The 27,758-nt window shown below is 45.8% G+C and overlaps 1 protein-coding gene across 14 annotated transcripts in view; it reads left to right on the top strand.

Moving 5' to 3' along the window:
• The window catches only part of SIL1 (SIL1 nucleotide exchange factor), a 214,487-nt gene that overhangs the window by 93,695 nt on the left and 93,034 nt on the right, over positions 1-27,758 (top strand). The gene's annotated exons all lie outside the window — the stretch shown is intronic.

The following is a 27,758-nucleotide window of genomic DNA, read 5'->3' as shown; positions in this document are numbered from 1 at the left end:
AACGTTTTGAAATGGGGTTGAGTAAGGGCTTTGTGGCTCTAACTTCCTCAGTACATTTCTTGTCATGACTGGTTGCAGGTGCAGGGACTCTCTCTGCAGCACTATTGGTGTTGAAGGGGTATCCCAAACTCCCTTATCTTTTACTGTTAAAGTATTTTATAGTTCAGTAGCTAGTTATGACCATAACTGTTTAGCTTGTGGTAACCTGCTAACGCCAACTTTTTTATTTTGGACCCTAAGGGTATGTCTACACAGCAAAGAAAAATCTATGGCTGACCTGTGGCTCAGGCTGTGAGGTTGTTTCATTGCTGTGGAGAGTTCCAGGCTCGGGCTGGAGCGTGGGCTTTAGGACCCTGTGAGGTGGGATTGTCCTAGGGCTTGGGCTGGAGCCCGAGCCTCTAAGTCTACATAGCAGTGAAACAGCCTCACAGCCCGAGCCCCGTGAGCTCGAGTCAGCTGGCATGAGCCAGCAGTAGGTGTCTAGCTGCTGCGTAGATATACCCAAAATCATACTTACTGGATGAGCAGCATTGTCACTCTGGCGCTCTGACTAGGTCTCTGGTGGCATTTCCAGCTGAATTGCTAGCTGGCTGTTTGTGCATATAAAGAGATTTTGGCTGTCTCAAGAAATATACTTCTGGTCAGGGTCTATTTTTGCCTGTGTGGTTTCCGAAGGTATGTCTGCTTCATTGTGGGCCGTGGTTAAACTGTCCAATGTATACCAGTTTCTTTGCTTCTTCTCAGGAAGCTCCTCATAGTCTGCACATGTAGTGGGAGCATTACCGGAGTGTTGGTTTTGTTTTTTGATCTTTTTTTTTTTTTTAAATTCTGCCACTGCTCTTTAGTGCAGCATTGGCATGTCTTCTGGAAGTACCCCTTCTGCATCTGCTCTGGTAGATCTTGACATTCCAGTGACTACTGGAAAGATGAGACTAAATGTTCTCTTCTGCCCAGGAGGCAGGGACATCCAGTATCTCCTGACAAGACCATAGGGAAGCACAGACCATAGGGTGTAATGGACTTAGAGACTGTGAACTATGTGAGCAGGCATCACAAATTAGTACACTTGGGGTGTGTCAGCATTTAAACAGAGGAGAGACATCTAGCTAGATAATCCCACAACAGTGAAGAGCACATGGGTAACCAGACTGGTCAATTCAGATATGAAGCAGTGCAGTGTTGAAAAACACTGGGAGGACTACCTGAAGCATTATAGTTAATTTGATATGGGAATGCATCCACAAGAACCCTGTAGCAGTTTAACTCATTCTGAAGTACAGCTATACTAAGTGGATCAGCTATACTAAGTGGATTAGTTATAGCAGGATAAGACTCAAGATAAAGAGGGGGTAAAAAAGCATTTTACGTGTTAATGTGAGGCCATTTGTGCTGACAAACCTAAAAAATACACAGAAGAAACTTTTCTGTGTACTCAAAGCCAGACCTGGACAGGCCTCCAGAAATCCAGCTAAGAGGGCAGCATGAGTTATATGTCCTCAGAGGTATATGTATGTTCCTGCTGTTTGTCCTGCCTGGGGGAAGCCTATTCCCTGATCACTGCTCAGTAGGCAGCAGAGGCTCTATGCTTTCCGCAGTGAGGAGATCTCATGAGTTCAGTCATAGGTCTGACCTCAGATCAGCGCCTCCCACTGTGGTGGGACGCAGTAGGATATTTTCAGGTTGAGAGGCAAGATATGGATTAATCAGGGACCAAAGAAGTCTGTGCTAAAGAGGCATAAAAGCCATGCTCCACAATCTGCACTAGGCTTTAAGGAGTCATAGACATAAGGTGCTGAACTTTATTGATGCTGAGGCCAATTTGGCTTCTAAGGAATTTACTGTGCAGGTTCTTTATCAGTGCTGTGAACTTTCTAGAATCAAGGTCCTAAGCAGGCACCTATTGTGTGCAGGTGCTGGGAATTTCTTCAGTAGCACAGTGCTGTTCTTATGTAACAAGCTGATGCAAGACTCCCTCAGTCTGGGCTCTTGGAAAATTATACCATCACTTACACCTGTGTAAACCTTTGGTGCGGAGTGGAGTAGTGCAGTTGAAACTAAGATCAGAATTTGGCCTTGCAATTGGAACTTAGTTAATAATTCTGTTGATGATCTGTAAGCCAAAATAGAACCCAGCCCACTTCCCCAGACCCGACTCCAAGTATGTGCAGGGAAAAAATCTGCTGAATAATAAGGTGCCATTTTCCCACAGTTAATTTTGAAAGTTGAACCAGGCTGTAAGGAGAAAATAGTTTCCTTGAACTTATTGGTTCAAGTGTACTTTGCATTAATAAAATTTACATAAATTTCACTCTCACCAGTACAAATGTGTTCTGCAGTGTAACATTGTTGCCTCTGTACTGGGGTCACTTACATTTTACTTGCACTGTTTGATTTGTTGAGAGAGAGTTAAAATCTATATGCCAGATCCTCAGCTAGTATGAACTGCTGTAGCTCCATCGATTTCAGTGGAGCTATACTGATTGACATCACCTGGCCCTATAACTTTCCCAACATTGCATTATTCAGCACTTGTCCTAAATGATACCTTGCACTTGTACAGCGCTTTTCCATCCGAAGGTTTCTAAAGCACTTGCTGTTTCTGTCCATATGACACCACCGATATTTATCGAGCTCTGGAGTAGAGAAAGCAGCTAGTACACACACTGAGGGAAGATATATTTTGACAGAACCTTAAGTATAAGGACGCCTTTTCATATACAATGCTTTGCTTGACCTTTGATTCGTGATGGGGGACATTTGATGATGTAGTAGCATCGGTGGCAGAGCTCTTGGCATTATTGGCACTATAAATTCTCCTGGATACGTTCTAAAATTACACAAGATACTGATGTATCTTCTGAAAGGATTTCCTTCCTGAGGGAAGTTACTGGCCATTATGATGATTTAGTTCTGCTTTGAGTACAGAATTCTTAGTAGCACATGGATGCAACCCTTTCTTTAACCCTCGATTCCATTCCAAAGCAGGGGCGGGTGTATTTCTGACTTCAGAGCAACCGTTCCAAATACAGGAGGATTATTAATGTTACAGTTTTAGAGGCTTAAAATCAAAGATTGGCATCTGTAATGTGCATGCAAAATTTGTGTGTACACACCTGTTACACATGTAAACTTCATGTTGGCACATGAAAAATGCGAAATTGTGCTCATAAGTATTCAGTTAGTTGTGCAAATCCAATGAGGTGTGTGCGTGCTGCGTGCACAGTCGTCCAAAAGTTTTCCCTTAGCTGTTCCTGTCGGGTCAGCTGTGGAGACCCCTGGAGTGGCGCCTTCACGGCACTGGATATAGGACTCTGCTGACCCCATGCCTCCTCAGTTCCTTCTTACCACCAGTGACAGCCGTTGGAATGGCGATCGCTTGCCTAGCAAGTGGTTCCCTTAGCGTTCTTTTCATAGTGTAGTTAGTCTAGTTTAGTTGTAGTTATTGTTAGTAGATAGTTTATATATAGTAAGGTTGGGAGCGGGGTTTCCCCAATCCTTAACACACACACACACACACCCCCACCCACCCCTTGGGCTTTAGGGCATGCCACGAGCCCAAGACTTTAAACCCTGTAGAACCTGAACCTGCAGTAAGCCTATGCAGTAAGCCCATGTGGAACCTGCAGTAAGCCCATGACTTGTCTGAAGTGTCCAGGGGAGGCGCACCAGACAGAAAGGTGCAAGATCTGCAGGGCTTTCCGCCCAAGGACTAAAAAGGAGTGAAATTTCCAACTTAAGCAATTGCTCATGGAATCTGCTCTTTGTCCCCAGTCTGCTGTGGAACACCAGGACCCGGCACCAAGCGCGTCCATACAGAGTGCCCCAGCTTTGGTACGTAACGCAGTGCTGAGAAGGACTCTAGTATAAGAGACCCTCAGCACCAGCGCTCTCTGGCACTACACGCTGAGGAGACAACCTGGCACTGCTCGCTTCATTGGTGCCGTACAAGCGGCACAGAAAATTTGACAGGGGGCGCTCCCTGGTGCCGAAAGCAGCGGAACTGGAGTTGCTGCACCGGTGCATCCCTTGAAGGAGCATCCGGCGCCCAAGCAGCAAGAGTCGGTGCCGTCGACTTCCCTTCCCCCGAAGGGACCATCAAGTCCAGCGCCCAGTGACTTCCTGGATGGGCAATGCCAGATGGAGGAGTAAGAGCTACCCTCCACCTCGGACACTTTTGAAGCCGCCAGAGATTTAATTGCCATGATGGCTCCTCAGCCCCTGGCGGTCACAGATAAGTTTCCGGCGGCGCTGCGACCAGTGCCATCTAGAGGCAAGCTGGCCATGATGCAGCGATCATCCTCTCCTGCCCGGCACCATTCACCACAGTACTGCTCCAGATCGCCATAGCCAAGGCACTGCTCACTGGCACCAGATTCCATGTGGGATTCCTCGACACCAGTAGGACATCACTCCCTTTCCCCAGTACCAAGGACGGAGCGCACCGATCCCTGGCTTTGAGAGAGGACTGGCACTGATCCACGGCACAGGATTCCCTGCACCAGTCCCTGGCATGGGCGCCTTGGCACCAGTCCTCCACATCATCAGCTTGGCACCGGTCCCCGGTGCAGTCCCCTTTGGCTCCAGCATGGTCATCACGATTGAGATCCATCTCATCAGACTCGGACGGTGATTCCTTCTATTCCCATCGCAGCCGCCACGGATCTGACAGGTGACAAAGGTAGGCCAATGCCATGGCACCCCCTCTGGCAGCCTTCAGCACAATGGCCCTTTTGGACCCCCTGGGCTTACCATCAGGCCCAGGGCTCTTTTTCCAAGGGCTCCCGCTCGGTGGCCTCTGAGCACCAACCACCCCAGCCAGCCAAGGACTGGCCTATGCCCTGGGGATCTGAGGCAACCTTGGCACAATCCCCACCACTGGCCCAGGTCGCCACCGAGGCAAGATCCATTGCAAGGCCAGGCTACCGCCACCATGGCTATGATTGCCACAGAGGTACCAGACACTGACCCGGGAGAGGTCAGGGAGCTAGAGGGCCAGGAGGTCCCCGTTCTGCCATTGGCCTCCTCATCTTCATCCTTGGTCAAGGTGGTGGCAGGAGCTTCAACCTCGGGCCTACCTCCAATTGACCACAGGGCCCACCAGGACCTTCTCCAGAGGATTACCTGCAAAATGGGGTTACAGGAAGAGGTCGAATCTGAGGACCCCATGGTCAACATCCTTGCATCAGAATGAGCATCCCTTGTAGCTCTGTCACTAATAAAAATGATCCAGAGCAATATTAAGACTCTGTGGCAGAGTGGCAGACCCCTACTTCAATGCCGCTTACTGCCAGGGGCGTTGAGCACAACTACTTGGTCCCCTCTAAGGGGTATGAGTAGCTGTTCTCTCGACCTGCAACCATGCTCTCTGGTGGTGTCAGAAAGAGAGACAGGGGCAGCAGGGGCTGGCCCCTAAATCTAAAGAGTCAAAAAGGATGGACCCTTTCAGCAGGAAGGTTTACATAACTGGTAGCCTGCAGCTCAGGATAGCTAACCAGGAAGCTATCCGCAGTAGATATAACTTCCACTCATGGGACTCTGTGTTGAAGGTTAAGGAGCTAATTCCACCAGGCTCCAGAGCCAGGTTCTCAGCTATGAAGGGAAGGCAGTGGCGCGGACCTCTTTACAGGCTTTGTTGGACTCTGCCGCCCGCACCCTTTCCTTAGGAATAGCGATGAGGAGGAGATCATGGCTACAGGTGTCCGGGTTGCCCCCAGAGCTGCAGCAAACCCTGTGTTACCTATCATTTGAAGGCGCAGCGTTATTTTTGGAGCAAACAGACTCCAAGCTGCACAGCTTAAAGGACTCCTGGGTGACTGATATTGTTGGGCACGCACACTCCAGCAACCCAACGAAAATATTTCAAGCCCCAACTGCAACAGCAGCATCCATATCCTACTTGGCTGAGGCAGGATTTTTATAAGTGCAGGGGCAGGAACGGCTGGCGTAAACCATCCAGTCCCCCTTCTGGGCAGGGTCAAGGACCGACCAAACCTTGGGCTCTAAGTAGGCCTTTTCAAGGTGCGCCTGAAGATGGCACACCTGCCACGACACCGGATCCTTCCTCTTGTTTTATGAATCGTCTGTCCCACTTCTGCTGTGCTTGGTTCCAAATAACATCAGACCTCTGGGTTCTTCACACAGTAGAAGTGGAATATTCTCTCCAATTCTGCTCCTCCCCTCCCTCCCACTCCCCGGTCTCTTTTCAGGGACCCTTCTCATAAGCAACTCCTTATCCAAGAGGTATGGGTGCTCTTCACCATAGGAGCGGTGGAGGAGGTTCTTTAGGAGCTGTGGGGCAAGGGATTCTATTCCCGCTATTTCCAAATCCCCAAGGCAAAGGTGGGTCTCAGACCCATTCTAAACCTCCGAGGGCTCAACAAATTCATGGTGAAGTTGAAGTTCTGCATTGTCTCCCTGAGCACACTCATCCCTTCCCTTGATCCGGGAGACTGGTACACCGTTCTTGACATGAAAGACACATACTTTCACATAGCTATTTGTCCTGCGCACAGACGATTCCTACCGTTTGTGGTTGATCACAAACATTATCATTTCACGATCCTCCCATTCGGTCTATTGATGGCCCCCCGAGTGTTCACCAAGTGCATGTCAGTTGTAGCAGTCTTTCTCCAGAGGAGGCAGGTGCAGGTATACCTCTACTTAGATGATTGGCTGCTTGGAGCGCACCAGGGAGCAGGTGGAACCTCAGGTCCGTTTAGTCAGATCCACTTTTGAAAGACTGGACCTCCTCCTCAACGTGAACAAGTCAAACTTATCACCGACCCAAAGAACAGAGTTCATTGGAATCGTGCTGGACTTGGTACAGGCAATGGTGTTTTTACCAGAAACCCGATTCCAAGTCATGTCAAATATTATTCAAGGCCTCAGGCAGTACACGATCACTACAGCAAGGAGATGCCTGAGTCTCCTCAGCCACATGGCAGCCTGCACTTATGTGGTCCGGCATGCCAGACTGAGGCTCAGACCCTTGCAAGCGTGGCTTGCGTCTGTCTACTGCCTGAGGTACAACAGTCTGGACTCGGTGGTTAAGGTGTCAGAACACATTCTCCAGTCCCTCCAATGGCAGCTCGACCCTTGGACGGTGTGCAAAGAAGTCCCCTTCAATAGTCCCTAGCCCTCCTTGTCCCTGGCAGCGGACGTGTCAGCTCTGGGTTGGGGTGCGAATTTGGGAGATCTACAAACACAGGGCCTATGGTCACAGATCGAGCTCCCCCTTCATATCAATATCAAGAAACTCAGGGCAGTACGACTAGCATGCCAAACTTTTCAGGCCCGGCTGCAAGGACAGTGCGTGGCAGTGATGACGGACAACACAAGTGCCATGTTTTACATCAACAAGCAGGGTGTAGCCCATTCCTCCCCCTTATGTTGAGAAGCCCTCTGGAATCACAAGTGGTCCATCTGTCCGGATGGCATACGCTCTATCTTCCAAAGGTGGGGGTTTCCCCAGATGGATCTGTTCGCCACCCGGAGCAACAGAAAGTGCCCAGTGTTCTGCTCCTTCCAGAATCACAGCCCTGGCTTGATTGCGGACACATTTCTGCTACCTTGGGGAGGCCACAAGTTGTATGCCTTTCCCCTGATCCCTCTTGTGCACAAGGTACATCTCAAGATCCATAGGGACAGAGGGAAGGTAATTCTGGTGGCCCCAGCATGGCCTCAACAACAGTGATACACCATGCTCTTGGAGCTGTCAGTGGATACCCCGATCATATTACCACTTCACCCCGACCTGGTCACTCAGGACCACGGTTGCCTTCACCACCTGGACCTCCAGTCCCTCCATCTCATGGCATGGAAGCTTCATAGTTAAACCCCATGGACCTTCTGTGCTCGGAACCAGTAAGAGACCTCCTACTTGGCATCAGGAAACCATCTACCAGGGCCACTTCTCTAAGTGGAAAAGGTTCACTTGCTGGTGAGCCCAGCGGCCCACACCTCCAATCCAGGCGCCTATACTACTCATTCTAGAATATCGTCTGCACCTGAAACAACCAGGCCTGGCAGCGTCATCCATCGAGGTACATCTTGCTGCTATCTCAGCCTTCCATCCTGGGGTATCTGGACGATCTATATTCGCTAGCCCATGGTTCAACATGGTTGAATGTTTCCTCAAGGGTCTGGAATGGCTACATCCTCGGATTAGACAGTCTGTTCCTGTGTGGGACCTTAACCTGGCCCTCTCCCATTTGAACCGCTGGGGACTTGCTTACTCCTCTATCTGTCATGGAAGGTGGACTTCCTGGTCATAGTCACATCAGCTAGGAGGGTGTCGGAGTTAAAGGCCCTTACCTCCGACCCACCCTACCCGGTCTTCCACAAGGATAAGGTGCAACTCAGGCCTCACCCAGCCTTTCTTCCCAAGGTAGTGTCACGCTTCCATACTAGCCAAGACATTTTTCTACCTGTTTTTTATCCTAAGCCTCGTGCCAGTAGTCGAGAGCAGAGGCTACACTCATTGGATGTTTTGCAGGCGCTAGCATTGTACATTGAGCACACTAAGCTGTTCAGGCAGTCAAACTAGCTGTTTGTGGCGGTAGCAGACCGGATGAAAGGGCTCCCAGTCTCATCTCAAAGAATATCTTCCTGGATCACAGCATGCATCCGCATATGTTAAAAGCTGGCCAAAGTCCCAGCCCCAGTACAGGCCTCGTCAGCCGTGTTCCTGGCCCAGGTCTTGATACAGGAAATTTGCAGAGCAGCAACTTGGTCCTCGGTTCACATGTTCACCTCTCACTATGCTACCTACCACCCAGCATGCCAGAGATGATGCAGCATTTGGCAGAGCGGTGCTCCAATCAGTGATTCCTTAACTCTGACCCCACCTTTGGAGTGGAGCTTGGGAGTCACCTGATTGGAATTGACATGAAAGAGCACTCGAAGAAAAAAGTTACTCACCTTCTCGTAACTGTTGTTCTTCAAGATGTGTTGTTCATGTCCATCCCTGATCCCGCATTCCCCTCTGTTGGAGTAGCCGGCAAGAAGGAACTGAGGAGGCACAGGGTCGGCAGGATCCTATATCCAGCGCCATGAAGTCTCTGCTCCAGGGGGCTCCACAGCCGACCCGACGGAAGCTGCTAAGGAAAAACTTTCTGATGACTGTGCACGCGGCACACACACACCTGACTGGAATGGACAGGAACAACACATCTTGAAGAACAACAGTTACGAGAAGGTGGGAGTAACCATTTTTTCCCAGCTGCTCTGTGATGGGGCTGGGCACTGAAACTGAGGGTAGGGAACCTCTCGTGTGTTCTCAGTGATCCCTCTGCTGGGGCCAAGGCAGTATGGAGAAGGAAGTTGCCTGTCCCAAATGCAGAGAGGATAAGAACTGGATCTAATGGGGTTGGGAGAGTAGACTGGGACAAAGAGCCTGGAGTGGGAGACAAGAAGTGGAGACTGAGACTGACTGGGGTGATGAGCATGGCAGCTGGGGAAAGAAATGTGGGGTGGGTGTTGGGAGACTGTAATTGGATGAGGAGCCGGGAGTGAGACTAGCATTGGCTGGGCAAGGAGACTGGGACTGGGATGAGAAGCCTGAGGGGTGGAAACTGGGACTACTTGGGTGAGGTGAATGGGACTGGGACAAGTGGCCAGTGGTGGGGAAGGGACAGGCTGGAGGAGACAGGATAGAGTCTGTACCCACTGGAGCATGCTCTTCTCCAGAACCTGGAATGGAACCCAAAATCCCTGAGTCTCACCATTCCACTGCTGTAAGGAAATATCTGTGAAGTCCACTTTCAAAGTGTCTCATCCATCTCTAATGCTGATGGACATAGAGGATGGCAACCTACTGCTGCTATCAGTTACTCCATGAGCTAAAATGGCAGAGGCCTGTTCAGTAAGTGGATCTAAAAGTTCCTACCTTGCTGAGGAGACATGTCAGTATGATGCTACATGATGGAATTTGCTTTTTCAGTTTACTTTTTTAAAACTCTAGGAAATTGCATACAAAAATATGTTAAAAGAATGTTGTTAAGGATTCAAAGTCAAGGACTCAAAAGTTAAGAAATGTCAGAACTATAGGATCCCTGCTCTATTCAGTACACAGGATGGACCTGCTGTTGGTATGAATCAGGGTTCTATAGGAAAGGATGAGGTTGGCCATAGGACTCCCTGCCTCATTTGTTGGAGTAGTTGGAAGTGTAGTCAATGAGAAAGGGTATTGCAAGAAGAGAAAGGATGGGCAAATGAATGTTTCCCTGGAGAATCAGATTCTAACCCTGCCTCTGCTGCCGAGTTCCTGTGTGATGCGGGGCAAGTCACTTAAACCAAAGTTTTCAGAGGTGGTCGCTAATTGTGTGTTCCTCATTTTCTGGGTGCCCAATTTGACACCTGTAAAATGGGGATAATACCACCCCTCACCTCACAGGGGTGTGTGGAAAATAAATTCATATTTGTGAAGCAGTCAGTAGAGTGCAGTAGAAAAGTCCCTGTTTTCAGAGCAGGTTTTGAAAAGTATATAGTAAATAAGACCTGGGACTGCACGTTGAACAACGAGGAGGAATCAAATTTTGAACAACTGCTCGTTAAGTGAGTACTGTCCAGCCTGAACGCTGAATGAAGCAGGGGTCCTGTGAAAAAAATAGTATGTGATCATATAAATTAAAGACAGTATCATAATGCATAAGCACAAGGGTGCTGAATTAAGGTTCCACAGGCAACTATGACATTTCTTAACTTTTGAGTGCTTGACTTTGCAACCTTAATAATAATAATTTACCATAGGGTTTTTGTGTGTAATAATTTAAATAGGTTCCCATTCTAAAGTGCTCTACAGACTGAGGACCAAGTTGAGGGTTGCTGTCAGTAGAAGAATTTTGCCTGTAGACACCACTTCCTCTGTTGATTTGGTAAAGCTCGGAAGCTCACCTGTTGAGTTAGGGGTTCAGTTGTTTAATAATAAGGTGGTGATGGGACTTTGCATCATATAAACCAAACTAATGAGTTCCGGAGTGGGTGGTTTGTCGGGCTACCCAGTTAGTTTAGTTCATGTGTTTCTGATTTTTAACACTGTAAAGTATCCAGACATGATGGAAGCTAAAGAAGTTTATATTTAAACAGCTAGAAGCAGGGAGGAATGGGCTTATCTCCTGGAGGGGAAGAGCACCTTTCATCAAGATACAAGGCTGTAGTCTCCCATCTCTTCCCTTTTGCCTATTCATTCATGGAAAGTCCCAAAAGAACAAGTCAGGCAATTTTGGTATGTCTTTTACATTAGCCATCAAGAAAGCAGAATAATCAAACCCCCTTCCCTCCAACTCTTCTACCAATCATGTCACACACACATAGATTGTCCCGCATTCTTCTCGCATTCATAAAATCCTACAAATGACCAGTTCTATATGGTTGAACCAAAGCATGTGCAGTATTATATGCCTGGAACCTTCAGAATGAGAGGTAAGTGGCTAATTTAGCAAAAATTTCCAACCTTCAAGTAGTGAAATTGAGCATTTTGCTTAGAAGTAATGCATCTGGTATAAGAAGGATAAATGATAACAGGTTCTGTGTTCCCTGATAGCTGTTTGCAAGAGGCAATATTTGAAAATTACCTCCAAGTAGTCTGTAATATGTAGTGCATGAGCTTGAGTCAGACCTCGGCTGTGAAACTAGGGTATATAATACTGTGTGATCAGTAAAATCAGCTGCTGTGCTTACTCTCACATTATTTAAAAAAAAAAAAAAAAACGCAAAAACCTACTCCATGATTAGTCCATGAATGAGTAGGGCTTTATTTTTCTATGACCCAAGAATGCAACATAACTAAGTTCATTCTTTGTGATCCATCTTAGAGATGAAATAACCCCTTAGAGCCCATCTTAAGTACTGCAGTGTTGACAGGTTGTCCTGACAAAAATTAGGCTAATGTCCCTTATGACTGCATTAGCTATAGAAACGAGGCTTTAAATTGAAATTTAGAGAGCTACACCACCAACTCTCTCTCTTCAAGGTATCTTCTTATTCCAGCTTTTATTCAGATTCATTTTCACTATTGCTTGGCAGCCTGGGTGGCAGTGCTTTTATTCAACGCAATCTGTTAGTCTCCAACCTGAATTTGCAGATCACTCACCTGTTATGAAAAGGGAAATAGCTGTCCAGTGGTTTTGTCCATGTGACTAGACGCCTTTTAGTTATGATACCTACTGTAGATGACACAGCTCAAGGTGATCTTGATGCTGGAATGCTAACATGACCCGTTACATAACCATTTGAAATGAGCCAACAGACTACAACCTACTAAAGCTAGAATTTGAGGCAGTGAGCTGTATGATTTCATTGCTCTCAGTAAAGACTCCAACAGGTACAGTGTGTCCTGAAGTGCTCTCTGCAATATTTGGAACCTTAAAGGGGGTCTGTTTTTCTCTCATCATTGTATATTATGTACCTGTGTTGTAAGTCCTTTCATCCCAGGGTGCTTTACAAATATAACAAACCAGTGTACAAACTATACATAAGCACTACTGAAAAACATTCATCTCGGGGGTGGCAATCCATTTGGCAAGTCACAGCAACATTATCCAGCCGTTTAGGATACGAGGTAGGACCACTTATTGAATTGAAGAGGAATTATATCTGGCTTTGGTAATAGTGGCAATTTAGTTTATTGTTGACTTGGCTACACAGTGATACAAAGGGCCACACAGACTGGCATATGTTTTGATAGGCCATTGAAATATGCAAAGATGTGCTGCATTAAGTCCTGATTTTTGAGGTGCCGAATACTCCAATTCCCACTTTGTTCAGGAGTGACTCACACTTTGCAGGATTGGGCTCACTTGAGTACTGGAGGTACACAACAATTTGCAGGATTGGATCTAATATGAGACTAAAACATAAGGTGTTGAAGTTCTGATATTTTGTGAATTTCACAAAAGGGTGATCCTTTTTCTTTCTCCATGCTCCTTTTTGCTGGTATAGTTTCTGTTTTCACTCTAAGGTCTAGTCTACACACTACAAAGTTAGGTCGACATAAGCCACGTTAGGTCGATTTTAATAATATATGTGTTTACGCTACTGAGTCCCTTCCGCCGACCTAAGTGATCTGTAAAGTCGACTTCTGTACTCCACCTCTGTGAGAGACATAGTGCTTGATTTGACATCCATGGGTCGACATGGGGATAGTGAAGAGACTGCATTGTGTAATTCGAATTAACTGGCCTCCAGGAGTTCTCCTCGGTCACTGCTCTGGAGAGCACTTTCAACTCTACTGTCAGCCAGGTGCACAGGAAACAGCCGCTTCCCTGTTAATTTCCTGTGTAAGCAGCATGGAGAGTTTGCTAGCACAGCTGATCATGGAGACTCAAGGCCACAAACACACTCCAGCATGAAGCACAAAGGAGGTGGTGGATCTTATTGCTGTGTGGGGAGAAGAGTCTGTGCAAGTAGAACTCTGATCCAGTAGAAGAAATGCTGACATCTATACCAAGATTGCGTGGGACATGGGGGAGAAGGACTACACCAGGGACACGCAGCAGTGCCGCGTGAAAATAAAGGAGATTTGGCAAGCGTACCAGAAGACAAGAGAGGTGAACAGTCATTCTGTTTCTGCTCCACAGACATGCCACTTTTATGAGGAGCTGCATGCGATTCTTGGCGCCACCCCACCACTATCCCAAAATGCTCCGTGGATACCTCCCAGGAGCCCCAGGCGACCTCAAGCAACAACAAGGAGGACATTGTTGACGAGGAAGAGGAGGAGAATGTGAGGCAGGCCAGTGGAGGATCCATCCTCTCCAACAGCCAAGAACTGTTTTTAACCCTGAAACCCATCCTTTCACAGAACCAGTTGGCGGCGGAGCGTGATGCTGGGGAAGGTACCTCTGGTGAGTACACATTTCCAATCAAACTGTAGGGATTACATGCTATTATTTTTAATGTTTAATCTGAACAAAAAAGTAGGTGTAGTGGGTATTTGTGGCCACTTCAGCTACGCAGAGGGTGCTCTCCAAAAAAGACTGTTTATGTGCACGGGGATGGCCCAGGCATCCTCCATGGAGATCTCTAGGAAGCGTTCATGGAGGTACTCTGCAATCCTTTGGAGAAGGTTCTGGAAAGGGCTGCCTTATTTCATCCACCACGTTAGGATGCTTTCCCATGCCACTCCAGTATTAACTCTGCTGGCATCATTGCGGCACGCAGCATTGCAGCATAAGGACCAGGTCTGTACCCACATGCTTGCAGAATCTGCTTTCTTGCCACCTCTGTTATCCTCGGGATAGTGATATCACTTATGGTCACCTAGGGAAAATAGGAAGTTTTCAATCCTCGGCCTTAAATTGCAAACAATTCAACAAGTAATCTTCCCCTATTTGGTAAAATCTGGTTCACATAACCATGCTTTCCCAAACATGCTGGGTTTTGGTTGGAAGGGATCACTGTGTATTGCAACCAGCATTTTAAAAAAGGGGGGTGGCTTCCTATTTGTCTCCCTACCCCCATCCCGGTGCCACTTTTGTGTAAAAAACAAAACAAAAAAACCAAAAAACAACCAAACAAAAAAAAACTGTTTGGGGGCCTTACACTGGTGCCTGTCCTCAAGCACCATCCTGGTTGCTGGAGGAAAGAGGGCTTTTCTGATGTTCCAACCAGTGATCCCAAGGATGTCTTCATAAAAAGTAAGGAATACTTGTGGCACCTTAGAGACTAACAAATTTATCTGAGCGTAAGCTTTCGTGAGCTACAGCTCACTTCATTGGATGCATTCAGTGGAAAATACACCTATTTTCCACTGAATGCATCCGGTGAAGTGAGCTGTAGCTCACGAAAGCTTATGCTCAGATAAATTTGTTAGTCTCTAAGGTGTCACAAGTACTCCTTACCTTTTTGCGAATACAGACTAACACGGCTGCTACTCTGAAACTGTTCATAAAAGGTGTAGCACAATACCTCTTGCCCATGCCTCATGGCCTTACTCACCATGGCTGGAGCAACAAACCGACTCTTGCAGTAGCCAGCAATTGTGGTTATGTTGTGGCTTGCAATGAAGTGTATTGAGGGGTGTTTTTTTATAAAAAGAATTAACGTTGCACCAGAAATAATGTTTTCACTGTCAGTGCTACCCTTGTGCTTTGTATTCCTTGCAACTGAAACCTTGTCCGTTGGGGCATCGTCCACACTGGACCAGAGACTTTCCCAGATTAGAAGGCAGAAAAAGAAGACTTGGGAGGACATGTTCAATGAGTTAATGTGTGCCTTGGAGAGTGACAAGAACATGAAGGATTACACTGTCTGAGGACATGGACATGGACAGGGAGGACAGGAGAGCATGCAGGAAGAGATGCTGCGGATTATGAAGAAGCAAGACATGTTGAGGCGTCTGGCTGAGGTTCAAGAAAGGCAGCTGGATGCCAGAGTCCCTCTGCAGCCTATGCTGAACCTACTGCCATCATCGCCAAGTTCCACATCCTCCTCCCCCAAACGTCCTGTGAAGCGGGAGGGGAAGGGAGAGACAGAGGGGAAAGTTCAGTATCCCTTGCACTCAACACCAGGGGAGGGTACAAGGACCAAAAGGGGCACATTCCCACACCTTTGATTGTTGTTGCAGTGCATCAGTAAGCAAGCTATCCATGCTTCTTTTCCTCCCTACCCCCATTGTTATCAGCCCTTTTGCCCCAGGTTATCTTACTTTTCTTTGCTGTCTCTGTGTTTGTGTGCATAATAAAAAACGGATTGAGGAGAAAAGGCTCTTTATGGATTCAACCATGGTGGTTAGTGGGGGTGGAGTTTACAGGGGAGAAAATGCAATGAAGGGGACAGTTTAGTAAGGAACAACACAGATAAGTGTCACATTACTCTGGCTCACTGCTGAAACTGGTTTTCAAAGCCTCATGGAGACGCAGAGCTCCTCGATGTGCTCTTCTTATTGTCTTGGTGTCCGGCTGCTCAAAATTGGCTGCCAGGTGATCTGCCTCAATCCCCCACCCCACCGGAAACTTTTCTCCCTTTGTTTCACAGATATTATGGAGCGCACAGCAGGCAGCAATAACAAAGGGGCTACTTGCTCAGCCTATGGTTGAACTGCTCCTTACTGCTGTCCAGGCTGCCTGTGTACAGCTTCATGAGCCATGGGAGCAAGGGGTAGGCTGGGTTTCCCAGGATCACAATTGGCATTTCAGCATCGCCAATGGAAGGAGAGTCCCTGCTTGCAGCTTTCTGAACAGACTGGAGTTCCTAAAGATGCGCGCATCATGCACCTTTCCCAACCATTCCCCGTTGATGTCAGTGAAATGGCCCGTGTGATCCACCAGCGCTTGCAACACCATTGAGAAGTACCCATTTTGGTTTATGTACTCTTTGGCAAGGTGGTCTGGTGCCAAGATAGGGATATGCGTTCCATCTATAGCCCCACCGCAGTTAGGAAACCCCATCGCAGCAAAACCATCCACTACGTCCTGCACGTTGCCCAGAGTCACTACCCTTCCGAGCAGAAGTCTATTGATGGCCCTGCACACTTGGATCACAACAGATCCCACGGTAGATTTACCCACTCTGAATTGATTCCCCACTAAGCAGCAGTAGTCGGGCATTGCAAGCTTCCATAAAGCTATCACCACTCGCTTGTCCACTGTCAGAGCAGCTCTTATTTTAGTATTGCTGCACTTCAGGGCTGGGGAAAACTCTTCACACAGTTCCTGGAAAGTGGCCTTATGCATTCGAAAGTTCTGCAGCTACTGGTCATCATCCCGTAGCTGCATAATGATGTGGTCCCACCAGTCACTGCTTGTTTCCCAGGCCCAGAAGTGGTGCTCAGTCGTGTCGAGGTGATGCGTGACTGTCACCAGCAACTACGAATTGCTGCACTCTGTCTTCCAGCAGGGCTGCTTGCGTAGCATCACGTTGTTCCGTGCGGTGGCTCCTGTATCGGCTCCGTAAATACTGTAGGATAAGGCTTGAGGTGTTTGTAATGCTCTCAACAACAGTATACAGCTGGGCGGGGTCCATGCTTATTGTGCTATGGATTTAAATGAGAGCATGGTGGGTGTTACTGACCAGGAAAAGTGAGGAAGGAGATGCTTGTGGGAGAAATGGGCAAATGAAGTGTCAGTGCTGGCCTCACAAGCAGAGAGAAGGTGGTGGAGGTATAAGTAGAACCCAAGGCACATGCTAGAGCAGTTTTTGTTCATAGTTTCGTCTCACTTGAAGGGTCCCTCATGTATCATTGTAGGCTTCACTGGCTGCCTGAGGAAGAGAAGAGACCAAGCCGAGAAGAGCAGCCAGAGATGCTTTGGCAAGGAAGGATGATAAATGTTGGTCTTACTGAGCCATAAGCAGGTACAGAGGCCAATACCTGTATAGTGCATATTTAAACAAACAACTGCCCCCGGCAATTGCAGGCCAGTCTAGAAAGCAGAAACAGCTTGGGGAATTGGGAGAACAGTGTGGTCTATTAAGCTGGCAGTTGTGTTTTCAACATAATTAGCTGTCCAACAGAGTGCCCAAATTTAGCTGATGCATTTGCATGTGTAATTAAGTATGCCATATTGAAAAGCACTTTGCTTGCAATCCTTTGTTCTCTGTTTGCTGCAGATCAAATTACTGACGGGTAGATTTGATTTTTAAATCGTTTAAAAAACATTTTCATTATATCTATTGGGGAAAACAAATTACAGAGGAGAAGGCCTCTTAGATGCCACTAGAACAAAAGGGTGACTTTAAAAACCTTTCCAGGTAAACAAGCATTTGAGGCATAGTCTGATGGACTGTATTTAAATAAATCTCCATTAATGCAACAATTAAAGTGACAGTTACAATCAGAAAAGTCAGGTAATGCAAAAATATGAAATCTCAGTGATAACATATATCATTTGTTGCATGTCCTGTAGGTTTTATGGTATGTGTTTCCCAGCAGAGCATATGATCAAAGGCCTCTTTGCATTTCTGCTTGTGGGGCATAGTGCCCCTTTGGTACGGAGTTCACAGAATCCTCTATAAAGTTGTCTTCACTGCGGGATTCCACCAGTGTGAATGTGCAGACGTGGCTCTGGTTACTGGTAAACAATATCTCTCTGTCTCTGTGTCTGTGTGTCTGTCTCTTAATCTTCTCATTTAACAAGAAAGACAATGGTGCATTATAGTAGACCCTTGTGAAGGCTGTGATGAATAGGCGCCGACTCCGTCGGTGCTCCAGGGCTGGAGCACCCCCAGGGAAAAAATGGTGGGTGCTCAGCATCCACCGGTAGCCCCCCAATCAGCTCCTCCCCCAGCGCCTCCTACCCACCAGCAGACCCCACCAATCAGCACCTCCCCCTCCATCCCCATGACTCCTGCCCGTCGCAATCAGATGTTTCGTGGCATGCAGGAGGCTGGGAGGGAGCGGGGAGGAGCGAGGATGCAGCGTGTTCGGGGGAGGGGGTGGAGCAGGGAGGGGAAGAGGTGTGGCATGGGTGGGGCCTTGGGAGAAGGGATGGAATGGGGTGTGGGGCTTGGGGTAGAGTTGGGGATCATGCGCCGACTTTCCAAAGTGCCAGTGGGTGCCTGTGGTGTGATCTATCTACCATTGCAGTCTGTAAAGGGACTCCCGTTGACTTCAGTGGCAGTTGGATCAAGTATGTAATCACCCTTTGCTATGCCGAATGCTTCCCAGCTTGCACACTTTAAAATGTTTCTCTCTCTGCTTTGCTGCAAATGCTGTTTAGCAAAAATAGCTGTGTAGTACAGTCTCATTTTACTTAAATGTTGTTATTTTTACGGACTAAATTACAGAACATTGTAAAATGAACAAAGTAAAGCAACTTTTGTGATACAGTATGCTTGGCTTTTTGAACTGTTCTCTTAGTAATTCACCAGGTTCAATAATTCACTGAAATCACAGGTGTGAATGAGTGAGATTCTGTGCTGTTCAATGTATTCATAAATGATCTGGAAAAGGGGATAAACCGGGAGATGGCAAAGTTTGCAGGTGATACAAAATTACTCAAGATAGTTAAAAGCTCACAGCAAGGAGTTACAAAGGGATCTCACAATACTGGGCAACAAAAAGGCAGATGAAATTCAGTGTTGATAAGTGCAAAGTAATGCACAGTGGAAAACATAATCCCAGCCAGACATATAAAATCATGGTTTCTAAATTAGCTGTTACCATGCAAGAAAGAGATCTTGGAGTCATTGTGGATTGTTCTCTGAAAACATCTGCTCAGTGTGCAGCAGCAGCCCAAAAAGGGAACAGAATGTGAGGAACCATTAGGAAATGGATAGACAGAAGACAGAAAATAGCATAATGCCACTATATACATTTGTGGTACGTCCATGCCTTGAATACTGTATGCAGGTTTGGTCACCCCATTTCAAAAAAGATATATTACAATTGGAAAAGATACAGAAAAGGGCAACAAAATGGTTGGGGTTTGGAACAGTTTCTATATGAGGAGAGATTATGAAGACTAGGATTGTTCATCTTGGAAAAGAGATGACGAAGGGGAGAGGATATGATTGAGGTATATAAAATCATGACTGGTGTGGAGAAGGTGACGAAGGAAGTTTTATTTACCCCTTCATATAGCACAAGAGCCAGGGGTCTCACAATGAAATTATTCAGCAGCAGGTTTAAAACAAACATAAGGAAATACTTCTTCACACACCACGCAGTCAATCTGTGGAATTTATTGGTAGAGACTGTTGTGAAGGCCAAAAGTATAACTGGATTTAAAAAAAAAAAAATAAGGTAAGGTTATGGAGGATAGGTCCATTAATGGCTATTAGTCAGAGATGGTCAGGGATGCAACCCCAGGCTCTGAGTGTCTCTAAAGCTATGTCTACCAATAAATCGACCGAAGTTATGCAACTCCAGCTATGTGAATAACATAGCTGGAGTCGACGTAGCTTAGTTCAACTTACTACAGTGTCTACACCACGCTGGGTTGACAGGAGAGATTCTCCCGTTGACTTACCTTACTCCTTTCATTCCTGGTGGAGTACTGGGGTTGACTGGAGAGCGCTCTGTTGTTGCTTTAGCAGGTCTTTACTAGACCCGCTAAATCGACCCCGATGCATTGATTGCTGGAGTGTCGATTCCGCAGTAGTGTAGACATAGCCTAAGCCTCTGACTGCCTGAAGCTCGGAATGGACAACGGGGCATGTTTCGCTCAGTTGCCCTGTTCTGTTCATTCCCTCTGAAGCACCCTCTGAAGACAGGATAAAGGGCTAGATGGACCGTTGGTCTGAGCCAATGTGGCCTTTCTTATTCTGGTGTATGTGAAGTATGGTCTAGTTGCTGTTGCCAGGATATGGTCTGCTATTCAAAGGTGCCACTCTCATTGACATCCCTGGATTTATCAGTGCTGAGCACTTCTGAAAATGAGGCTAATGTCGTTTGCATTACTTGACTTTTTTAGTTTCTATGTGATATTCCTTGTGGAGGGTGGGTTGGCTGCTGATGCTGGTGGGAGGTTGCAGAGTAAGACTGCCCTTCACGTATCCTACAACAGCGACTCCTGTCCCGGAGGGGCTTGCTGGACTTGACTACCTCTCAGGGTGTTGTGACCTGGCCCATGGTTCACTTGTTCACAGTGCTGCTCCTGTTTGGCCTGTCTACATCTCCACAGATGGAGATGAAGGGGCAAACAGGCCAAATTTGATTGGCATTGCGACTTAATGTACGGGATTGCAGTGCCTGAAGTGGGGAGCCGAGCCCAGCTAGCCCTGCAGTAGAGGAACCACTTCAGCCGGGACAGCGGGGTTTGGGGGTCAAAGAGGACAGTCCCAAGAAACCCAGGACTGTTGGGAGGTCTGCAGTTTTCAGACTTTACTAAATCAAATAGATTTTTTTTTTTTAAATCACATGCTTTGCTGAGAGCTAGCTACCTGCCAAGTTCAACCTTTATTTTTTTTAAAGGGTGGTTACAATTTTTTTGTAATGACAAAAGTATTTTGTGTTTTCCACTCTTCCATAATTCAAAAGCAGCTCTTAAACTTTCAAAATAAAATCACTCTCAGATAGGAACTATGCACGGAAGATTTCAGCTCCCAAAGTGAATTTTCAGATAGTTTATCAGCAACTGAAATAATTAGGTTATGAAGAAAAGGTATTTTCAGCGTTAGTTATAATAGGCTATCAGTGACTTCTGTAATTAATTATAAAAATCTAGAGAATAACGGAACTATGAGCAGTGAGTGGCATGTATATTATGAAGGACAAATCTTGCTAGACAAGCATGGTCACTTTGTGGATACAATTACAAAATTAGTGGTTGCAGTAGAAGTTACATCTGAAGTTTAGTAAAATATTTGATACAGTGTCCAGTTGCTTTGGATATGAGCCCAGCCATTGGCCGATGCACTGCAAACCAGGTGTAATGAGTTCCTATAAATTTAGCAGCAGGTGTCTGGTGGGATTCTGCAGTGAAGTTATAGGTCTGATTTTATTAAACGTTTTCATAAATGATCTGGAAGAGATGGTAAATAGTATGCTAATTAAATTTTCAGAGGGTACTAAATTAGGAGGAGTTGTGAATGGTAGTGAAGATAATGAAATAATATAAAAGGCCTTAGAGAGAGTAGAAAAGGATCAGGGAATAACAAAATGAGATTCAGTCTCTCTGCTTCCTCTTTCTATCAGTAATCCTTCTCTTCTCGACCTGTGCCTGTTACATTTCTCTCGCTTTTGTATGTAAAAATGTTCCAGTTTAAACTAATGAACAATCTGAGGAGTATATGACTCACCTTTGTAAAACTTGCTGGTGCTTTGACAACCTCTTGGCCACTGTATGTACTATGCAGAAAGTTCAGTCTCTCAGTATATGTCAACCCTCTTCAGAATAAAGCCTACCCATTTGCTTTTTTACTAACACAGCATTAAGCACAGGAAATAAGCTTCCTCTTTGTGCATCTGTAGCATAGGGCACAACAATCCACTCACATAAAATCATATCCTTTCAACAGCTTCGGCCTATTGGAGATGAAACAGGCAGTCTGACAGTGGGACAAGGGTAATTTTACAGGATTATGCTACTAGGGAATGTGCATGCACCTCATTATCTGGATAGTCAATATATAGGTCTAGAACAGTGGTCCCCAAATTGTGGGGTGCATCCCGCTAGGGGGGCATAGAGGAACATTTGTGGGGGCAAGTTGAGGCCCGGGCCAGGCCCCAGGGAGTGCGGGGAGGGAATGCCACCCACTCTGCTCTACACCCAGCTCCGTTCCTGCCCTGACTGCAACCTGGCCCTGGCTCCGGCTCCACTCCTGGCCCTGGTGATGGGGGAGGGGGTGCGGACAGATTACATTACGGGTGGGGGGACGCAACATAAAAAGTTTGGGGGCCACTGGTCTAGAGCCTTGGATAGAGCCAGGGAGTGTGTAACAGAACTCAGGGGAGGAGGCTGTATCCTTTTTTCTTATGAAACTAATAAATACTCCGGCATCAGATAACTTTTGCAGGATACTCAAATTGTCTGTCACATAGTCTTAGGTTGTTTTTTTTAATATCACAGTGCTGCTGTTTTGTTTTGCAGGTAACATACACATATTGACTTGTGTATTCTTTTGTTGCCTGTATGAAATAAAATGCCTCTATCCCCATTCGCCCACTCAAAAGAAAACAGAGAGAGGAGATAGGTAGATTTTATCAGACACTTGCTCGTATATCAAGAGGATTATTTCCTAGAACTGTAGAGCCATTTACTGAACCATAGCTGTGCTTTTCACACTATTGATAGATTTTTCACGTGTTAAGCCAGGATACTTAATCTGGGGGGAAAACAGAAGGGTGAAGGAGGAGGTAAAGGCGGATAAGGGGACGGTTTTGGTGGTTATCAGGGAGGTTGTGTGTGTGGGTTGCAGAGAGTGCCACCGCATAGCGTCAGCCAAACAAATGCCTTTTCCTTTACCCTGGGGATTTGGCTTTACCATCAGTAGAGAGCTGGTTTAAAGATAGGTGTGGGAAGCTCACTGGAGATGTTGGGGTTGGGAGGGCACAATTTCATTGCTCTCAGTGGAGGAAGTGATCCATCTTGCACCTGTTTTAATATGACCAAGTTTGGGCCTCAGTATATTTCTGGAGAGAATGAATTCCATAAGCTGCTGAGGATGTTCAGCCTCCACAGACTTATGGGCTTGTGAATTTACATTTTATCATTAGCAAGAGAACATTGTTAAATGAAGAAAAAGTTCGTAACAAAAAACTAGTTGAAGAGGTATTTGTAGAAAGCAAATCTTATGGAGCAGGAAAGGTCTCTCAAAGCCAATGAGCTTAGTAGGACGCTGGCTCGCCCCCACCTATAGTACGTCATGTGTTCCTTGTATGGGACTAGTGGAGCTCTCTCTCCAAGGAACTGATATATTTACTATACATTATACATATGAAATAAGGTCTACTGAATCGGATTAGAATGGTTTTTAGGCTAAACCATCTACAAAAAAATCATGCTTAACATAAATGGAGACCATTAATACCACATGACACAGATGATATCCTGTATCTTATCGCAAACCTAGGGCAACAGACCTTTTTGATCATCTTTAACTCCTAAGTCTAGAAGGAATTCATACATGTGTGTATATTAGGGCTGTCAATTAATCACAGTTAACTCACGCAATTAACTCAAAAATTAATCGCAGTTTTAATCGCAATTGTTAAACAATAAAATACCAATTGGAATTTATTAAATATTTTGGATGTTTTTCTACATTTTCATATATACTGTATTCTTCATTGTAATTGCAATCAAAGTGTATATTTTTATTACAAATATTTGCACTGTAAAAATGATAAAAAGTAGTATTTTTCAGTTCACCTCATACAAGTAATGTAGTGCAATCTCTTTGTCGTGAAAGTGCAACTTACAAATGGAGGGTTTTTTTGTTATATAACTAGACTCAAAAACAAAACAATATAAAACTTCAGTGCCTGCAAGTCCACTCAGTCCTACTTCTTGTTCAGCCAATCGCTTAGACAAAGAAGTTTGTTTACATTTACAGGAGATAATGCTGCCCACTTCTTATTTACAATGTCACCAGAAAGTCAGAATAGGCATTTGCATGGCACTTTTGTAGCTGGCATTGCAAGGCTTTTATATGCCAGTTATGCTAAACATTCGTATGCCCCTTCATGCTTCGGCCACAATTCCAGAAGACATGCTTCCACACTGATGATGCTCATTAAAAAAAATAATGTGTTAATTAAATCTGTGACTGAACTCCTTGGGGGAGAATTGTATGTCCCCTGCTCTGTTTTACTCACATTCTGCCATAAATTTCATTTTATAGCAGTCTCGGCTGATGACCCAGCACATGTTGTTCATTTTAAGAACACTTTCAGTGCAGATTTGACAAAACGCAAAGAAGGTACGAATGTGAGATTTCTAAAGACACCTATCCTAGAATCATAGAATATCAGGGTTGGAAGGGACCTCAGGAGGTCATCTAGTCCAACCCCCTGCTCAAAGCAGGACCAGTCCCCAACTAAATCATCCTAGCCAGGGCTTTGTCAAGCCTGACCTTAAAAATATCTAAGGAAGGAGATTCCACCACCTCCCTAGGTAACGCATTCCACCCTCCTAGTGAAAAAGTTTTTCCTAATATCCAACCTAAACCTCCCCCACTGCAACTTGAGACCATTACTCCTTGTTCTGTCATCAGCTACCACTGAGATCCGTCTATATCCATCCTCTTTGGAACCCCCTTTCAGATAGTTGAAAGCAGCTATCAAATCCCCCCTCATTCTTCTCTTCCGCAGACTAAACAATCCCAGTTCCTTCAGCCTCTCCTCATAAGTCATGTGTTCCAGTCCCCTAATCATTTTGGTGGCCCTCCGCTGGACTCTTTCCAATTTTTCCACATCCTTCTTGTAGTGTGGGGCCCAAAACTGGACACGGTACTCCAGATGAGGCCTCACCAATGTTGAAGAGAGGGGAACGATCACCTCCCTCGATCTGCTGGCAGTGCCCCTACCTATACATCCCAAAATGCCATTGGCCTTCTTGGCAACAAGGGCACACTGTTGACTCATATCCAGCTTCTCATCCACTATAACCCCTAGGTCCTTTTCTGCAGAACTGCTGCCGAGCCATTCGGTCCCTAGTCTGTAGCGGTGCATGGGATTCTTCCGTCCTAAGTGCAGGACTCTGCACTTGTCCTTGTTGAACCTCATCAGATTTCTTTTGGCCCAATCCTCTAATTTGTCTAGGTCCCTCTGTATCCTATCCCTACCCTCCAGCGTATCTACCTCTCCTCCCAGTTTAGTGTCATCTGCAAACTTGCTGAGGGTGCAATCCACACCATCCTCCAAATCATTTATTACAGCACTTGACTCAACTTTTAAGAATCTGAAGTGCCTTCCAGAATCTGAGAGGGATGAGGTGTGGAGCATGCTCTCAGAAGTCTTAAAAGAGCAACACTCCAATGAGGAAACTACAGAACCCAAACCACGAAAAAAGAAAATCAATCTTCTGCTGGTGGCATCTGAGTCAGATAATGAAAATGAACCTGCGTCAGTCCGCACTGCTTCGGATTGTTATCGAGCAGAACCCATCATCAGCGTGGACCCATGTCCCCTGGAATGATGGTTGAAGCATGAAGGGACACATGAATCTTTAGCATATCTGGCATGTAATAATCTTGCGACACCTGGTACAACAGTGCCATGAGAACACCTGTACTCTCTTTCAGGTGACGCTGCAAACAAGAAGCGGGCAGCATTATCTCCTGCAAATGTAAACAAACGTGTTTGTCTGAACAATTGGCTGAACAAGAAGTAGGACTGAGTGGACTTGCCGGCTCTAAAATTTTACATTTTATTTTTGAATGCATTTTTGTACATAATTCTACATTTGTAAGTTCAGCTTTCATGATAAAGAGATTGTACTACAGTACTTGTATTCAGTGAATTGAAAAATATTATTTCTTTTGGTTTTTTATAGTACAAATACTTGTAATCAAAAATAAATATAAAGTGAGCACTGTACACTTTGTATTCTGTATTGTAACTGATATTAATATATTTGAAAATGTAGAAAACAGCCAAAAATATTTAAAGAAATGGTATTCTATTATTGTTTAACAGTGCAATTAATCTTGTGATTAATTTTTTTAATCCGTTGACAGCCCTTATTTTTATATATATAAAATGTAAATCCACACACTTATCTACTCTGTATGTGTACACATGTGTATGCATGTAGGAAGGGATGATGAGATATGAAGGCTTTAGCAACAGGAGCTTGGGGAAAAAAATTTATTGGAGCTAATTTTTGTATCCACTGTAAATCCAGGTTCCTTAGTTACCATGACTCATTTTCAGGGCTAAGAGGGAGATAAGAAAAACCTCTACAAGTGACTGAAAATAGATTTTTTTTCTTCATTAATGTACTACCTCAAGCTCTTCCATGGCTAGGAATCAATGGTGGGTCCCACTGGGAATCTGGGAATCTCCCCTTTCCAGTGGTATAAAGCTCCCATTTTTTATCCCTGTAGGGGCACAAGATAACAAACTTGAAAGTCATTTACATTTTGTATGTAGAGAGTTGATGCTGGTGCAGGACTGAATTTTGGCTGCCTTGGACCTCAGGCAGGTGTGATAGTTATGAGGAGAGTCCATAGTTAAGGGTCAGAATGGCAATGTTTCTCTGGTGGGTTGGGTTATTGTTATTTTGTAAGCTGCTCAGGAATTTAGAAAGTTAGATGCTGTTGCCAAGAGTCTGGTTAATGGCCAGAGGGTGGAAGAGATGGTCCAAGGTGCATAATTCATTTATCACTTGGCTGTCTGTTGCTTCACATGGATATTACCCACCATACCACATATGTGATATACATGAGTGTGCATATGATTTGCCTGACTGTCTTCTACTTTATTGCCTTAAAATTGCTGTAAAATTTGTGGTTCAATCCTGCCCCTCTTATGCACGTATGCAAGGAGAAAGAAGGGCACAGGAGAATCTGGTATATGTTCTGTTCGGCGTAAAGGCAAGCAGCATTCTGCATTGATGCACAAGGGCGTGCTTGCACACATGGCTCTGCAATGAGCCAGGGTGCAAGCCGCAGCCTGGAGAGGTGTAGATTGGTGGAGAAGTGGCACAACTGGGTCAGTAGCCAGTCGATGCACATGTTGCAAAATCAGCAGCCAGCCCTGGCCAGTAGCACATCAAGTACCTTCTTTCACTGTACTGGCTTTTTTGGGTCAGGGCAGGAGGTAGCTCTTATTGTTTAAGATGGCAACATGACCAGTCATAGAATCATGGGAGGTTAGGGTTGGAAGAGATCTCAGGAGGTCATCTAGTCAAACCCCCTGCTCAAAACAGGACCAACCCCAACTAAATCATCCCAGCCAGGGCTTTGTCAAGCCGGGCCTTAAAAACCTCTAAGGATGGAGATTCCATCACCTCCCTAGGTAACCCATTCCAGTGTTTCACCACCCTCCTAGTGAAATAGTTTTTCCTTATATCCAACCTGGACCCCCCCCCCCCCCCACTGCAACTTGAGACCATTGCTCCTTGTTCTGGCATCTGCCAACACTGAGAACAGCCTAGCTCCATCCTCTTTGGAACCTCCCTTCAGGTAGTTGAAGGCTACTATCACATCCCCCCTCACTCTTCTCTTCTAGACTAAATAAGCCCAGTTCCCTCAGTCTCTCCTCAGAAGTCATGTGCCCCAGCTCCCTAATCGTTTTCATTGCCCTCCACTGGACTCTCTCTCCAATTTGTCCACATACTTTCTGTAGTGGGGGGCCCAAAACTGGACGCAGTACTCCAGATGTGGCCTCACCAGTGCTGAAAAGAGGGGAATAATCACTTCCATCGACCTGCTGG

Source organism: Chelonia mydas, chromosome 8 (assembly GCF_015237465.2).
Source record: "Chelonia mydas isolate rCheMyd1 chromosome 8, rCheMyd1.pri.v2, whole genome shotgun sequence".
In the NCBI taxonomy this organism is placed as follows: domain Eukaryota; kingdom Metazoa; phylum Chordata; order Testudines; family Cheloniidae; genus Chelonia; species Chelonia mydas.
The sequence above is the reverse complement of the archived record's forward strand: the minus strand, read 5'-3'. Positions and strand labels throughout refer to the sequence as shown.